General features: G+C 40.8%; 1 protein-coding gene across 7 annotated transcripts in view; it reads right to left on the bottom strand.

Annotated features, from left to right (window-relative positions):
* Positions 1-16,682, bottom strand: part of FAT1 (FAT atypical cadherin 1) — a 161,738-nt gene that overhangs the window by 132,054 nt on the left and 13,002 nt on the right. The gene's annotated exons all lie outside the window — the stretch shown is intronic.

Genomic DNA, 16,682 nt, shown 5'->3' with positions numbered 1-16,682 from the left:
TCTGTTGATCATTTGCTTTTAGGTCATTACAAAAACGGTACTAACCCTCCACATGTCAAACATAGGCAAGCATGCCCCTACCTCCCTCTGACAATGGATTTTAATTTCCTGATTGTAGGGAGTAATAATACATGAGGGGGAAAGCATGCTCCAGGAATGCTTGTTCGGGTAAATCCTTGCACTTTGAAACAAAAGTCACAGATGAGAAGGAGGAGGAGGAAGGGGAGGAGGAGGAGGAAGGGGGAGGAGTTTGGATTTATATCCCACCTTTCTCTCCTGTAAGGAGACTCAAGGTGGCTTACAAGATCCTTTCCCTTCCTCTCCCCACAACAGACACCTTGTGAGGTAGGTGGGGCTAAGAGAGTTTCAAAGAACTGTGACTAAGCCAAGATCACCCAGCAGGAATGAAGGAGTGCAGAAACACATCTGGTTCACCAGATAAACCTCTGCCACTCGGGTAGAGGAGTGGGGAATCAAACCCAGTTCTCCAGATTAGAACCCACCTGCTCTTAACCACTACATCACGCTGGCTGAAAATGATGAAAATGTCTTGCTTTTAGTTGAAATGAGATGACAAAGGCTGAACTTTTCCTATTCCCAATCCTTTGTGAAATTAAGGTAAAGCAGAAAGGCACAGCTATTAAACGCAAAATTGCAGAGGCATAAGCAGTGCACACACTCTACCCTTATCACCACTCTGATGTACTCGGCTTTTTTTTTAAACAGTAGATGATGGGTAACGAATCAAGCGAAGAATTCCAGACAGATTTTTTAAAAATCATAACTGGTTAAGCAAAAGTATGAAACTCTTACAATACACAGCCCTCTCTGTATTGCTAAAACAAGATTTGGGAAATAAAAGCACACAGGAATCGAAGCAGAGCAAGCAGACTGTAGTCGTATCATTAATTCAGTAATTCTGAGAGCTTTTCAGTTTGGGTGGCTCTCTGGTCAAGGAGCAGAGGAACCGCTTGCCTTGTGCTAATTCATACTAAGTACAGATTTGTGAATACATTTCTTAGGATAATTTTTTGTTCATTGCCAGGATTCATTGTACAATTAATTGAATATATGACTTGCTTTGTGATGATTATGTATTTAATTCACCATTAATAATATTTAAGACTATAATTAATTAGGAAGTTTTCTGGCAATGAAAATAACTGAAAAAAAAACACTACAGCATATTCAAGCATTTTTTTCTTTTATGCTGTCAGTGGACTGGGAGCAACTTTATTCCTTTTAATGGAAATTGCCAAGTACACAATTGTGTACTCATCTGATGAGCCAAAAGAACATAGAGGGCAAGGGAGAGCCAGTGTGGTGTAGCGGTTAAGAGCAAAGGGACTCTAATCTAAAGAACCAGGTTTGATTCCCTATTTTCCACATGAAGCCTTCTGGGTGATCTTGGGCTAGTCAGGGATCTTGAGAACTCTGTCAGCACCACCTACCTCACAAAATGTTTGTTGTGGGGAGAGGAAGGGAAAAGAGTTTGTAAGCCACTTTGAGTCTCCTTACAGGAGAGAAAGTGGGGTATAAATCCACACTTTTCTTCTTCTTTGGCTGTTTTTTGACCCAGAGACTCAAGGCACTGAATTCTATGAATCTATCACTTTAAAGGTAGCATGTCTACCTGGCACAAGGTCCCTGCCCTAATGACAGGCACTCTCCCACTAGCCTCTTGCATCAAGGAAACCACCTTACACAGCAGGAATGTACTTCCCAGAAAAAATCGGTGGGATCCAATCCTGGGAAACTTGTGGTTTCCTGTTAGCAGTGTTCATCTACATACCATCAGAGCAAAATAAATTCGTATAGCTACAAAATGCTACCGAAAATGTCCCCTTAAGAAAAAATATTGTGTGTTCTTCATGAGCAATTAAAATGGCAATAGCTTGCATCAAAACTTTTTCCCAAAAGGAATAGCTAAAATCAGGGGTGAAAATAAAATGTTTTGGGCTAAAAACCATGCAGGACTTCTCAGAGGAAACATTTTAATTCCTGCCTCAGAACGTTTTATTTTGGTTTTACGGAGAGGGCCAGGCAGTGGCAAACCACCTTCGAGTGTCTGATGCCTTGAAAACCGTACAGGGTCGCCCTGTCAGCTGTGATTTGAGGGCACTTTCCACCACAGTGCTCACACCATTCTTGTCTTTGTCTCTGCAGTTACAGGAAAAATGTCTGTCGTAGCAATTTCTGGCAGAAAAATAAACCACAAGCTCCCACAGCAGTTCCGTATCACCCATGTAGTTCCACTACAGGAATCGTATCCTTGTTCCTCAGCCTCTGCTCATTTATTGCTTCTTCTGGCACACAGAGAAATGTAGTCACACTGAGCAACCACACTCAAATATGCAAATGCATTACAATTTCAGAACTAAGGATTGCTTTACTTGTGATTTTCAACTTGCCTTCATTTATGGGTGGAAACAGCAGTCTTATATTTTCCCTTTCAGTGCTCATGCTGAAGGAAGTAGAAGGGAGGTGAAGAAGACAAAACAATTCTAAAACTCCTGACTGTCTAAGTTGAAGGAACAATCCTCAGGCTATAGAACACACCCAGTTAGATATACTGTTCCTAAATTCCAGTCTGCAAGAGTAAGTCTGACAGGGCATGTCAATTTCAATGTTTAAAAAAGCAGCAAACTAAAGTTAGAAGCAAGCAAAGGGTCCAAATGTCGCTGAGCACAAACTAGCTACGTGACTCTCATCAACTTTCAGAAAACAAGTTCACCAAAGATTTAAAAGGGGTTGGATCCAGCCACCATTTCCACTGCTGGAAAAGAGAGGAGAGGATCTCCCTTGACTACTAAAAAAGGCTATGTGTGGATTTATTTATTTATTTATTTATTCATAAATTTGTACCCTGCCCTTCCCCAGGGTGGCAACAACAGTTTAAAACAAACACAACAAAATCACAATAAATATTTTAAAACAGTCAAACAATCAGCATTAAAAACCCAACCCCAGATGGCAACTTACAAAACTTAGTATGTCCCTCCCCACCCCCTCTGGAAGCCAGAAAAATATGTTAACGTGGCGGGCCATCAGGGAAAGCCCGGTGGAATAGCTCCATTTTACAAGCCCTATGGAAACTATCCAAGGTCAATTCCGCACTTGCGTTAGCGACCTAAGTTCGAGCTGCGTTCGACCTAAGTGCTCCACACAACCACTGGGATTGACGTGGTTTTGTACCAGCTTCGCCCTGTGTAACGGTCAAATTTCCGACTTCAGTTGGGAACTACTACTTTTTCAGGGAACCATGCTCGAACTCAGCTCGATTCCAGTAAAGTGCGGAATCTCTGGTGCCAGGAGTCCCCCATTCAGCCAATCACAGCTGAGTGTTTCAGGCATGCGTACAGCTGGAGAACCACCATGGCGAAAATCACGTCTAATTTTCCCCCCTGTTCTTTCTTGCATTCAAAGCGATGGCTGGTTGCACAAACAGCGCATAATTTCCACGTACCAATATAAGCGGCCAATCAAAAAACGCCACCTCCATTCCTGTGGCAGTTTTTTATAATGTGTGTGGGGATAGACGGAACATGGCCGTAGAACAGTAGCCAATCGGAACGGAGTGGCGAAGAGGCACAGGATGATTCCGCCCTCCGAGCTGGGATCAAGCTGGTTGCAGTGGGGAACAACAATGGCTTCGACCTAGGTTAGTACCCTGCTCAGGGAACTGGGTCGAACCTATTTTACTCGTGTGCAGAATCGCCCCAAGTCCCACAGGGCCCTAATCTCAGTTGAGAGCATATTCCACCAGGTAGGGGCCTGGACTGAAGAGGCCCTGGCCCTTGTCGAGGTCAGCTGGATAGTTTTCAGGCCAGGGATTTCCAGGAGGTTCCCCTCTGAAGAACGGAGGGCCTTTCTAGGGCAGTATGGGGAGAGATGGTCCCTAAGGTATGTGGGTCTGAGACCACTCATGGCCTTGAAGGCAAAGCCAATACCTTGAAAATAACTCTGTACTTAATAGGCAGCCAATGGAGATGGAAAAGGACAGGTGTTATGTGGTCCCTACTCAAGGCTCCAACTAGGAGCCTTGCGGCTGCATGCTAAATGAGTATCAGCTTCCAGATTAGGTCCAGATTAGGTTCAAGGGCAGGCCAGCGTAGAGTGAGTTACAATAATCTAATCTGGAGGTGACCGTTGCATGGATCACCGTGACCAGATCAGAACGGGAGAGATAAGGAGCCAACTGCCTTGCCTGGCGAAGATGGTAAAGTGCAGTCTGGGCTGTTTTGGCGACCTGGGCATCCAGGGAAACCCTAGAGTCCAGAATCACCCCCAGACTGGTCACCGACAAGGCCAGATGTAAGGCCTCGCCATCCAGAACAGGCAGACTAAAGTTGGCCGCCATCTCCCCGTGACCTATCCACAGGACCTCCATCTTTGCTGGATTCAGTTTCAACTTGGTAGTTCTTAACCAACCAGCCACAGTCTCCAAGCACCGCTGGAGAGCCTCAGGGGCCGAGTCCGGCCGGCCCGCCATTGTACAATTGTGGGACATAGGCTGTAGTACGGAAGAGAATTAGGTGAGATCCTCTGAAAATGCTATCTAAATCCAATCCAAGGGCAGTTTTCTGTCAGCAAAGATAGATTTGGTCCAAAGGTTTGAATCCCCACCTTTTTAAAGAATCACAGCAAACTTCTCAACTGGCCCTTTTCCTTAATACAGGTAACTGTGCAGGAAAAATATATATAAACATTTTTAAACAAACACACAGAACAGGAAACTACTCATGGTTTCTCAGCCTATGCAGTTCGTTCAAAATAAATACATATGCTGCCCGTACATGGTTCATCTTACATAAGTTATCTTAGTCATATCTAATGCCCCGTAAGTTAAGTTGTAGATGGCAAATAACAGTAGTAATCAGTTCACATGGCAAATGTGTGTGTTTGTGTAGACTGATGTTTCCACCAAGGTAAAAAACTATCAAGTTACAGTGCAATATACATGTCACAGGAGCCAATGTCGACCAGCACAACTACAAAAGTATCGGTATCTTATGTATCTGCTGAAGGACATACTACATTATATGGCTATTTGATTTTTCTCCTAGCCTTCTTCCAAAGGCTCAGAGACATGGTCCACTCCCCCTCTCCTAGTCTCTCGGCAACAATGGAATATTTACATATTAAGGTATACAGGAGGGGTAGGTGTGATGCTAGAATAACCCATGTGTACAAGGAATGGCAAGAAAATATTGGGATTAAAGAGCTTCTCACAGATGCTTCACAGAAATAAAAACATGAGTGGTAAAGAGTCATCAGTAATTCAAGGGCAAATATACACAGATTTATACCTAATGCACCAAAACAGCTGCACTGAGAGCTGCTACAGGTGTTTATTACTTATTGCAAGACTTCATGTGTGACACTTCCTAACAAAGGACACACAGCAACCTGTGCTTGGTCTGCAGAAATGTTACGGATTATTCACCAACCTATTAATTTAAAGTAATGTTAAGCTGTATATTTTCAGTTATGCAAACAGCCTTTGTTATACCGGCTCTTGCTGAACTTTTGCTCTGAAGCTGTGTGGGTCTCTCAACTGTAAAAAGTCACAGACTTTGATCAAACAGAATATGAGAAGCTTTGTTGTACCATTCACTCCACTTTTTGGGTTTCATTATATAGCTTCTGTGGGAAAGTGAAAACATTTTTATTTGCCAGATTCTGCTAAATCTGCCAGTGTATTTTTTAAACTTACATGGTTTAGCTTTGTTGCTTTTCAAATTTGTTTCAGAAAGACTGTGTCACTGTGAGAAGTTGAGGCCTTCGTTATAATAAATCAAGCTTGTTTGCTACATTAACGGACCTCCATGTTTTCTTCTTTGTCTTGTTGAACATTTTTCTAACAGAAGACTGACACTTTCTTCCTAGCTGTTGCACAAAATAAATTTAACTAAACATTTAAATATGCATCCATTGTGATCTGGAACTGAGCTGACAATCTGTCCTTTTTAATGAATATACTCTTTCTATCCAGAAGATTGTAATAATGCTACAATGTTAGCGATCTTGGATGCATGTAGACGCACACATTATGGTAGTCACCGAGATGGCTTAATTGTTAGCCGTATAGGACTGAATTATGGATGCAACGAAAGGATAAAAATGGAAGCACGGTCAGAGTTTCGTACCATATAAAACATCCTTTAATTTCAGTGCATGATTATAAGAAAGATAGTTTCCTACACAGTAGCAAGTGTGACAAACTTCCTGTAGACCTACATCTTTCTAAAAGCTTGAAATGGTGCATGATTAAACTTTAGAATCAGGAAAGGGAAAAAAACACAAACCTACAATTTCTATCTTTCCCCATTGACCTTAACATTTATTTCAAGAGCTAAGCAGATACTTCAGTAGGCAATTAAACTGTAATATAGCATCTGTATCAGTAGCAACAGAGCAAGAAGGACCTTATACAGTTTTTGACAATTATTTCCTTTTATAAACCTTTTTCCTATCACCATGGATTTAGAAGACGTATTTCTCCTCTATTTTCAGAATAACTGGATTCCTATTGATGGTGGAAATCCCAGTTCAAAACAGGACTGCCTCACAACTATTTCCTAGGCCAGGGCTGCTTACACCCAGTCTACAGGGGTCACCGTAAAACAATATTTTTAACAAGCAGAGAATGAGAAGGGGAAAAAAACTCAAAGCTTTCATGCTGAGCTCCTATTTACCGGACACCACCAACATGGTTTGTCCCAGAGGCTATCTCCAAAAGAGCTCTACTACTCTCAGCAGATTCCTTCCTCATGCAGCAAAATACAAAACAAACATGTTTATTTAACACAACTCATCCTCTTTCAAAAGCTACATTGCAGAACTTACCCCTGAAACACATACACAGACCGCTCATAGTACTGACGAGAATTTAAAAATGTCAGATGATTGCTATTAAGTGCGTAAGTTCCATTTATGGCATTCTGTTAACAAAGGTGTGCTCAACATGTCTTGCATCCAATATAAAATTCAAAGACTGGCTCATATTTTCATCCTCAGGACTTTACTCATTCACAAGCTACTGATCACTGAGTTCTCTCAACTGACACAAGAATATTTTTAAACCTGTCATTTTGTAATGTCATATGCAAATACTGCTACTGAGGGTCAGAGCACACAAAGAAGGCACACACATATTTTTTTTCAGCTGAGACACAACCAGCCTTGGTGACATGGCACTTTGCACAGCTGTCCCCCCATTAAAAGCAGAGGGGACAGCACTTAGAAAGGGGGGTACTGGTGCTCAGAAGGGTCAGTTACAAGGCCTTATTTATGCCTTGTGCAAGCTACGGTTACTAACTTAGGACATTTGAGGACATTCAAGGGCCATGCCCGGGGAGAGTGGAGACTGGAGAGGGAGCTCAGCAGGGATATGATTTCAATATGGGGCTTTCCCCTAGAAACAAAAGATGGAAATCAGGGATGAAGCACATATGAGGAAAGCTGTCAGGGCCTAGAGATACAAAGCTGGGACAAGGCTAATGGGTTCAGTCACCAAAGTCTTAGCAATAAAGCTTGTTCTGTTAGTTCCCTTAAGTATGGAACACAGTCTTAGGGGCAACACAAAATGGCCTGAGGAAAAGGAGACCTTGATACCTAGCGATCAATGCCCACATTTATCTGTAAAGCAGACTTGGTTGGGACCCCTCCGCCAGGCAATAAGTAGAAGGTGAGGGAAAAGAGCTTCACCTACATAAAAAATATACAGCCCCAGGTTTTTCCTTGTCTCTTTGCAGTAAACATTTTTTTCTTTTGGTCAATAGCTTAAATAAGTGATATAATCAACTGTTGGTATCTGCATGTCCCAATTTGATTTTACGACCTTGCTAACTGATGGGGAATATTAGATTTTGACACTGTCAGACTCAGACTTTATAGATAAACTATAGTACCAAGATCACATTTTTTCCTGATTGGAACATAAACTTGTAGCAAAGTAATCAAAATCAAAAAGGATTAAAAAGCAACCCAGCATTGTATTTTGTTTTTGACCTTGACTATGTGCCAGCACCTGGCGATATCACAGCACCTGGGTGAAAAAATGAGCTCAGTTCCTCACTCTAAAGTGAATATATAAAGTCTTGTTTTACAGTCACATCACAAACTCATTTTAAGTCTAATATGTTGCCCATCAGCCATGTTATAGACCCAAGGGGGTGGAGGCTGCAAATATTTGAAGTAAAACAAATGAAGGTTGCAGTTCTAAACTCATCTACAAGGAATAAATTATGTTCCAACTTGGAATGACTGAGTTCTGGTTGACAATGATTATGATCTCTCTCTCTCTCTCTCTCTCTCTCTCTCTCTCTCTGGGAACAGAGGGCAAGAGGTTTAGTTCAGATAAAATGCAAATCATTATCTAATTTCACTAATTAAGGCTAGCGAATTTATCTGCTCCACTATGGTTAGTTAAAGTATACCTAACCAGGCCTGAAAATGTATTTGAAGTTGTTGTTTTTAAACAACAGTCTTAATTGTGTGATTTTAATTAACACAATTAATTAACACTTAAAACACACGGTAAGAACTTGTGGTTTCATATGATGTATGAATGAAGACATCCTAGCTTAATCCTGGCCAGGAAAAGATAATGAAAAGTATTTCTTTAGGCAACACAGGATTTAAGTGATCACCTGAAGCTGAGCAGAATTCCATTTTCATAAACTATAGCTAAAATAAACCATAGTTTTGTATTCTGTCTCAAGTGAGCCAGAGTGTCTAGCCTTCCTGGGGTAATACAACAACTAGCCCAGCGCTGAGAACTAGCCAAAGCCTGAGTTGCAGAGGGGGTGCCTGTGGTCACCATGGTGCCCAAGAACACTTTGCCTGGGATCTGCTGAGTTATTTTAGAAAATGGGAGGGGTCAGGAGGGGCTTCTGCCAAGAAAGGTATCTTATGGACCTCTAGCAGTGGTTCTCAACCTGTGGGTCACGACCCCTTTGTGGGTCGAATGACCCTTTCACAGGGGTCGCTTAAGACCATCGGAAAACACATATTTCCGATGGTCTTAGGAACCGAGACACAAATAATTTTATGGTTGGGGGTCACCACAACATGAGGAACTATATTAAAGGGTCACGTCATTAGGAAGGTTGAGAACCACTGCTCTAGGGAGTTGATTTAGTCTGCAGATGTTTTAAAAATGTTGCTTTGTTAACAGCAGCGACCAAAGCACAGGGATCCTCAGTGTGGGACTGAGGGTAACCTACAGCAGCGGTTTTGTGACTGGCTCCACCTCCTGCAGCAGCCATTTTACAACAGCCTATTTTGTGGCTGCACCCAAAACACACTGTCAGAATTTCAAGTGTCCTCAGGGGCAAAAAGTTGGGCACCACTGGGTTAAATCCATAATCCTGAAGAATTTAGTAAGACATACAAACTGCCTTTATCTTCAATTTGGTCACAAAACAAACACTGGGACTTATTATTTGAGGAAATACTTGTTCCTTCTGCTGCTAATTTTCATGTGGCATTATTTAGATAAAGGTATTTCTTTATCAAAACTGGAGGAAAGTTCATGGCCACAGTCCACATCACTATTTAACTAGCTTTGCTTGCCTAGCAGGACTTTCAACTTTTTTCCCCCTTGGAACAGCAGATGCCATTCCAATAAACTGCTTGCAGGATGAACCACCTGTTCTAGAAAGGTATGTGGTGACGAGGGAGATACTAAGAATCACAAGTCTACCGTCCCACTGGCACAGATCGTCATACATTTTCCAAGATTGTGGCAATGACCTTTTACCCAAAAAGGTTTAATAAAGAACATAGGCCCTACCCAAGGTTCTGAACAGCGACTGACTTCTACAGGCAAAGTTGCAGTGTGCTTTGGCATGCTTCCTAACACCACTTTAGAAAATATTCTTCCGAGAACTGCAAGAATCATTGTGTTTCACAGTCTTCATCTGAAACAGTCACCCCAACCTGTCCAAGCCTGCCACACAGTCTGTCATGTCACAATGGAATTACTCAAGTTTTAGTAGGGCCAGCCATCTGACTTGCCATGAAAAACTGCAGAGGACTAGCCCTGTTAGTCTAGCAAAACAAAGCAGAAGTCCAGTGGCATCTTAAAGACTACACGTTTATTCTAGAATGAACTTGCACGAATCTGCACATAAAAAGGATTCAAGTAAAAGCTGATCAACTGAGAAGTCATACTGTGAAACAATCAACTTCATTTAAAACTAATGTCACTCTATCATTTTATTTTATTTATTTATTTGTACACTTGATTCCCACTTACCACCCAAGTCCGTAGGCGGGGATATAGTTATAACACTGTCATAACATCTACTTTAAAAACCATCCCCGCCCCCCACCCTAACCCTCCTAAAATACATAATCATCCCTCCCCCATAATGCCCTTTCAGTACACTTCAAAAATTGGGCTGGGGCTGTACCAATAGAGTACTGGTACAATGATGGTGGGTACCAAGTAAAAAGGTAAGCATATCAGGGAGTCACAGCCCAGGAGTATTACCCCATATGCTCTGGTGCAGAGGGTGGTCTTGGTTAGGTGCCTAAACTCTTGCAGAATCAGAGCCTGGCGAACCTCCAGAGTGTTCCAAAGCGCCGGGGCCACTGCAGAGAAGACCCTCCAAGTAGCCCAGACTCCCCAAATCTCATATCATCCATATGTTTAATACACAAAAAATTAGTTTTGTACTTGTTTAACCATTACAAAACAAAAGCATTAGCTTTAAATACTGAAGCAAATGACTGAAGTTTAACACTTGGTAAATTCATATAAATGAGAACAATGAACAAGAGCGGGGTTTTTTTTACTCTATTTGAGGACAGGTACCAGAATCTGTTTAGAGGGTTTAAAAAAACAAACTGAAAAACTGAAAACAAAGCAAAGTAAACGTAACTTTGAAAAAGTGTATTATGCACTAAGCAGACAATCAGACAATTATTGTTCAGAGATGCTTGAAATGATCTGCCAACAGAAGCTTTTCTGGGTTTCCCCACTGCTACAGGGCCAGGGGGCAAAGCTGTGGTGCTAACAAATTACACAATAATGAAATGAGGCAAGCTGCCACCTAAACAGTAGCATTCTTGGCTTCACTGGGACCAAATAATTGGCTGTCAGATGATAATATATGATCTGCCAATTGACTAATATGCTAGCCATATCCAGTGAAACAATGCTATGTCAGCCACCTCAGCATTTTCCTCTTAGAAACATACTAGAGGCCTTTCACCTAGCTTCTTCTCTATTGTCCTGTGTGCATCTGAGCCCAAGAAAAGGTGAGAACTGAAGTAATTAGAAATCAGGATAACTCATTAGTCATGGAGCACCAAAAATAGAAAGTTGTTTCAACACTGTATCGCCCCAGATCGAATAATTATCAAGTTATTACAGCACCTCATCTGCTGTTGGAAACACATTCTAGGTTAATGTTTGTTTTAATTCTCTATAGGGGAGTTCGTAGCAAAGCAGAAATTAGGATATAGAACGAACCAAGAGATCAGAGTTTCCATGTTCTCCTCCCACTCCCCACCTGGACAAGAATACTGAAGGTTTCAAAACAAACTGCCATTGTGATGACATCCAAGGTAGCACACAGCAGGTTTGTTCTCTTGTCTATAAAACCAGGTTTCCAAAACCAGTTTACCTTGGTGATTCTGACCAATTTGGGGGTCATGTTTACCTATGCTTAAGATACAAACCAGGAAGCCTTCAATCTGTGTCCCACACACAGAAGTTGCGGATGCCTGGATCATGGTCATATTGTTTCCACATGAAAATAACCTACATCTTCCTTTGCCTCACCTGAAGCAATTATGCTCAGAAGAACACCTTCCAACTGATTAGCATTTTAAATAAATTTTAGCAAGTCATTAGATAAACACATAATGAAGATACATTTCAAAAGGTTAATTGGAAACTAAAGTGCTCATTACAGACTTAAGATTTTAGTATGCACATGCTTTTTTCAAGACAGAAACTGAAATACAAGCCACCTTTTGAAAACAAACTAAGTCTGGTACTGTTTACTTTCAGAACATTTGGTATAAAATCCATGAATACAATAAAAGCAACAAAAACAAAAATCACTGGACCGTATCCAAGTTAAACAGAAATTTTGGAAAATATTTCAGAGAAAAGATGAGAGGAAAGATAAAGGCAAAAATTTTTTATCTCCCTGGGTAGGACTGCTTCCCACTTTGAGGAAGACACAGAAGAGAATGACAGTGAGCTCCTACAGCAGGTTAGGAATTCGAATCTGGTTCTACTTACTAATACTGGCTTTTGACAATGGTTTCGAACTGCAGCAAGCAGCCAATCCTGGGTGAGTCATGCAGTTTAAAAACTAAGCAAGCAAACTTGACTTGACTACTGAGTATAATGAGATCTAGTGCCTTAAAGAATAAGTGTCTTTAAGAATGTATGCCTTTACAAATAAGTTGATTGGTATAAAGTTAAGAGAACCAGTTGGGAGAGTTCTCTGCAGAAAAACTACATACCTAGGAGGGAGTGCCTCCTTGTGTGTAAACCAAGAAATGTGAGGAGAGTCCACTGCAAGTCCAGTGCACATAGAAAAGTCCCAAGGTAAGCATTCCATTTTTCATGAACTTTCTGCTTCTATTTAGGAGGCACCTAAACAGACCACAAAGCATGCAATAGACCCATACAGAATCAGGCAGGTTGGTTCAGTGCTACACATGAAGCCTGCCACAGTAAACATTTCTTGCTCCTTCTTCCTCAGAAAGGCATCAACTAAATATGACTTTACTTTCAACAAGTTCTGCACAAATTACATTACACAATTGCATCACATTTCATGACAGGTAAAACTAAACCTCTAATTTGTGTTAGATCCCAGGAGAAAAATATGCCTCCCCCTCCTGGCATGCATCAACACCTTTCCCCACTCTCATAGTAAACTGGTTGCCAATTCTAGCTTTAATAAGCAAGTGGTCTGAGTTCACAGTCTGCACTTGTTTTGAAAGAGAAAGCTTCTTTTAAAGCTAAATTGATTTGAATGTTGTGGATTTTACAGGTTGTATGGCCATGTTCCAGTAGTATTTTCTCCCGCATCTGTGGTTGGCATCTTCAGAGGATCTGGTACCTCTGAAGATGCCAGTCACAGATGCCGGCAAAACGACAGGAGAAAATACTACTGGAACACAGCTATACAACCCAGAAAACCCACAACTTCCTAGTGATTCCGGCGGTGAAAGCCTTCAACATTACACTAAATTTATTTCTTTATTCATTTATTCATTTGTTTTAAAAGAAATCAAGTTGCATGATAACGGTTATAAACATGCAAGTGTCCTAATTTTTCATTCGTATTATCAAAAGTCCTTGAAAATTTCCTATTTGAGACACAATCTCTCTGCGAGTGAAGAGATGCTGCAGCATTAGAATGTAGCTTTTTTCCATAGCAATTCTTACACCAAGCTCACTGAAATCATCCCCCACCCACACCAAATATGTAAGTCTGACTAAACTGTTTCATTTTTCAACCATGAGCACACCACAGTGCAATGTAAGATTCAGTATCACAACACCAACAATAATGACACCAAAACACCAAGCTGCATTTTTAATTAAAAATCACTGCATGAATTTCCATTATCAAATACAAAACTTCCTACCCCAAATGCTCTCAGCTTTGTATGGTTTTTCATTCACAGATCATAAACCAGTATGCAAACCTGGTCCCATAGGGGAAAAGTTCCCTTAAACTGAAAACAACCCTGAAAAAAGCCCAAATGGCTTTTTTCCAGTTTATTTCTGGTTTGGCTTTTTCTGGATGCACAGTGTATAGTAACACAGTACGCTTGAACTTGCAAAAGGCTTTTGACAAGGTACACTAAAGACTACTGAGTCATGGTATAAAAGGATAGGTTCTCTTGTGGATTAAAAACTGGTTAAACAGAAGGCAGAGAGAAATGGATAGTTCTTGCAATGCAAGGGAGTGAGCAGTGAGGTTTTACAAGGATACATATCAGAATTGGTGCCATTTCATTTGTTTATAAATGATTTGGAACTGGGAATAAGCAGAGTAATGGACAATTTTGTGGATGATGTCAGATTATTCAGGATGGTAAAAACCATGATGAACTGTGAAGTGCTACAACAGGATCTCCCTACGTTGGGCAAAAATACAACAAATAAAGTAACTGTAGTTGAGTGTAAGTGATGTGCACTGGAACAAAAATCCTTACTGGAAATATATGATGATGGGGTCTGAACTATCATGAGACTGAGAGGGAAAGATCTTGGTGTTGGAGATGTTTGCTCAATGAAAATGTCCAAAGGTAAAAAGGAAATGCTGTGGATTATCAGGCAATAAAACAATGAAATGTCCTTTTATAGACCTATGATGTAACCCTATAGTTCTGGTCACTGTATCTCAAAAATGATACTACACAGCTGGACAGATGAAGAATGGCTAAAAAGAATGGGACTTTCAGTTTAGAAAATAGTTGACTAAGGGGAGACATGATATTTATAAAATTATGCACTGGGTGGAGAAAATGGACAGAAAACTTGTTTCCTGGACCCAAAATACTAGGTTGGGAGAATGCCCAATGAAGTTGATGGGAAACCCAAAAAAGTAAACACTTCTTTATTCAATTAGTAATTCAGTTGTTGAGTTTACTGCCAGGGGACACAGGGATGGTCATGAAAATACATGGCTTTCAGAGAACACACACAGATAAATGGAATAGAAGTCCATTACCGGCTACTACCTACAGTGATTAAAGGAAACCTTAACATACAAAGATAGCAAAGCTCTGAGTACTGAACTTGTGCATTTCTTTCATTATTAGTTACAGTAATTTCAAAGAGTGTGAGTGTTTAGTAATTCTTGTAATCAAATGAATACCCCATCTAAATAGCCAATAATTTTAAAAACTATCATTTTCTTTCAATTTGCTCTACTTCTTATGTTAGCCTCTGTTAAGCAACTATATCTATGCCTAAATCAGGACATATATAAAGAAGTCACTTGAAGAAAGCCTAGAATCCAACTCCAGAAGGAAGATCTTAATTCCAAAAGAAGTACGGATACAAAAAGCTACAGTTGTGACCAAGAGAGGACTGATTTCAATCGAAGACTTTCTTCTACTGCAGCTGCTGTTCTATTGCTACATTTAGGCTTAACCTGGATATACCAAACAAGATTTACCTCAACAACATAGAACTAGACCCTCAAAATCATTCATTCAGAATAAGACTACAACCTTGCCTTGGTAAAGACATGGAAGACAAAGAGCATGAGCATAATTTAAAGTCTGAAAGCAGAAGTATCAAAGAGAAAAAAAGAACATCAGCAGTCTGTACAGATGATTAATGCCTATAGTGCAGTGGTGGCGAACCTATGGCACAGGTGCCAGAGGTGGCACTCAGAGCCCTCTCTGTGGGCACCCGCAAACATGGGGGGGAAATCATGTGGGGGAAATCGCTCCCCACACACATCTGGGCTGGCCTAGGGTTCAAAGAGTTGCACAGTTGCTTCAAAGCAAAGCCACCAACTACTACCAAGCTTACTCCCGAGTAACGCACATCTTGGATCCAACCGTTTTTTCTAAACTAAAACCTCAGCATTCAGGTTAAATTGCCGTGTTGGCACTTTGCGATAAATAAGTGGGTTTTGGATTGCAATCTGGGCACTCTGTCTCGAAAAGGTTCACCATCACTGCTATCATGTCTGGAGCACAATGCATATTTTGCAGACTTCAAACTCCACTGGTATATCAGGCTTGCACGCAACAGAACACACTTTCCAGACCAAGTGATGTTGGAAACTTTATGAACAAACAAAAATGAATCTGGTGGGAGAACTGTAGTTATATTTGACTTCTCCAGGTTTAATATCCACAGGTTCACTGGAACTTCATTATAAATGGAGCCCATGGAAGGGGAACAGTTCCCTGTGGAAGGGGAAGGGGAACAGTTCCCTGTGTCCACCAGAAAGGCTAAAAGGACAAAAGAAATGTCGAATAGAAGCTGAAATTTGTAAGGGAATTGGCCAGGGATGAGAACACTCCCCCCCCCCCCCGAGTTCACTAATCATGTGCAGTCTGTGTGAAGACAATCAACTTATGAACATAAGCCAGGCTGCATCTAAACCAAATATGCTCTGAGGAAGGAGAGGAAAACATGGTCAGATCCCATTATACCATCCATCCACATTTAGAATCTAGTTCCTTTTCATGTACTTGTGAACTAAGAAGATTTAGCCTTGGCTCTACCTGGGACTTCAAGTCATGGAACATCTGTTACAATAATCAGGTTGAATAACTGACTGGACAAAACACTCCAACCTTATTTAACTCATAATCATACTAAAGAACAGAAGTTGTATCCTAGGCAGAGAGCCTTGTCTAGAACACTGAAGGTGGTAGAACCTACCTGGAACCATGCTGAATGATGACTTCCAAAGTCAAAGCCTTCCATGGCTGCAACCATATTTTGTTAATTACAAAGTTCATTCTCCTCTCTTTAAAGTTATGTATGCACATGAACTGTTGTATCCATTCAATTAGTTTCATACAGTTCTCCTAGTCAAAACATAGCTTTACAAATCTATCTGTTGTAAAAAACAACAACCCAGAGTCTATATAGTCTATAAAACTGATGAGGTATTATAAATAAGTGATGGGATTATTCCCACATGTCTAACATTTAAACTAGTTTA

The sequence above is a fragment of the Sphaerodactylus townsendi genome, linkage group LG10, assembly GCF_021028975.2.
Source record: "Sphaerodactylus townsendi isolate TG3544 linkage group LG10, MPM_Stown_v2.3, whole genome shotgun sequence".
In the NCBI taxonomy this organism is placed as follows: Eukaryota; Metazoa; Chordata; class Lepidosauria; order Squamata; family Sphaerodactylidae; genus Sphaerodactylus; species Sphaerodactylus townsendi.
The sequence above is the reverse complement of the archived record's forward strand: the minus strand, read 5'-3'. Positions and strand labels throughout refer to the sequence as shown.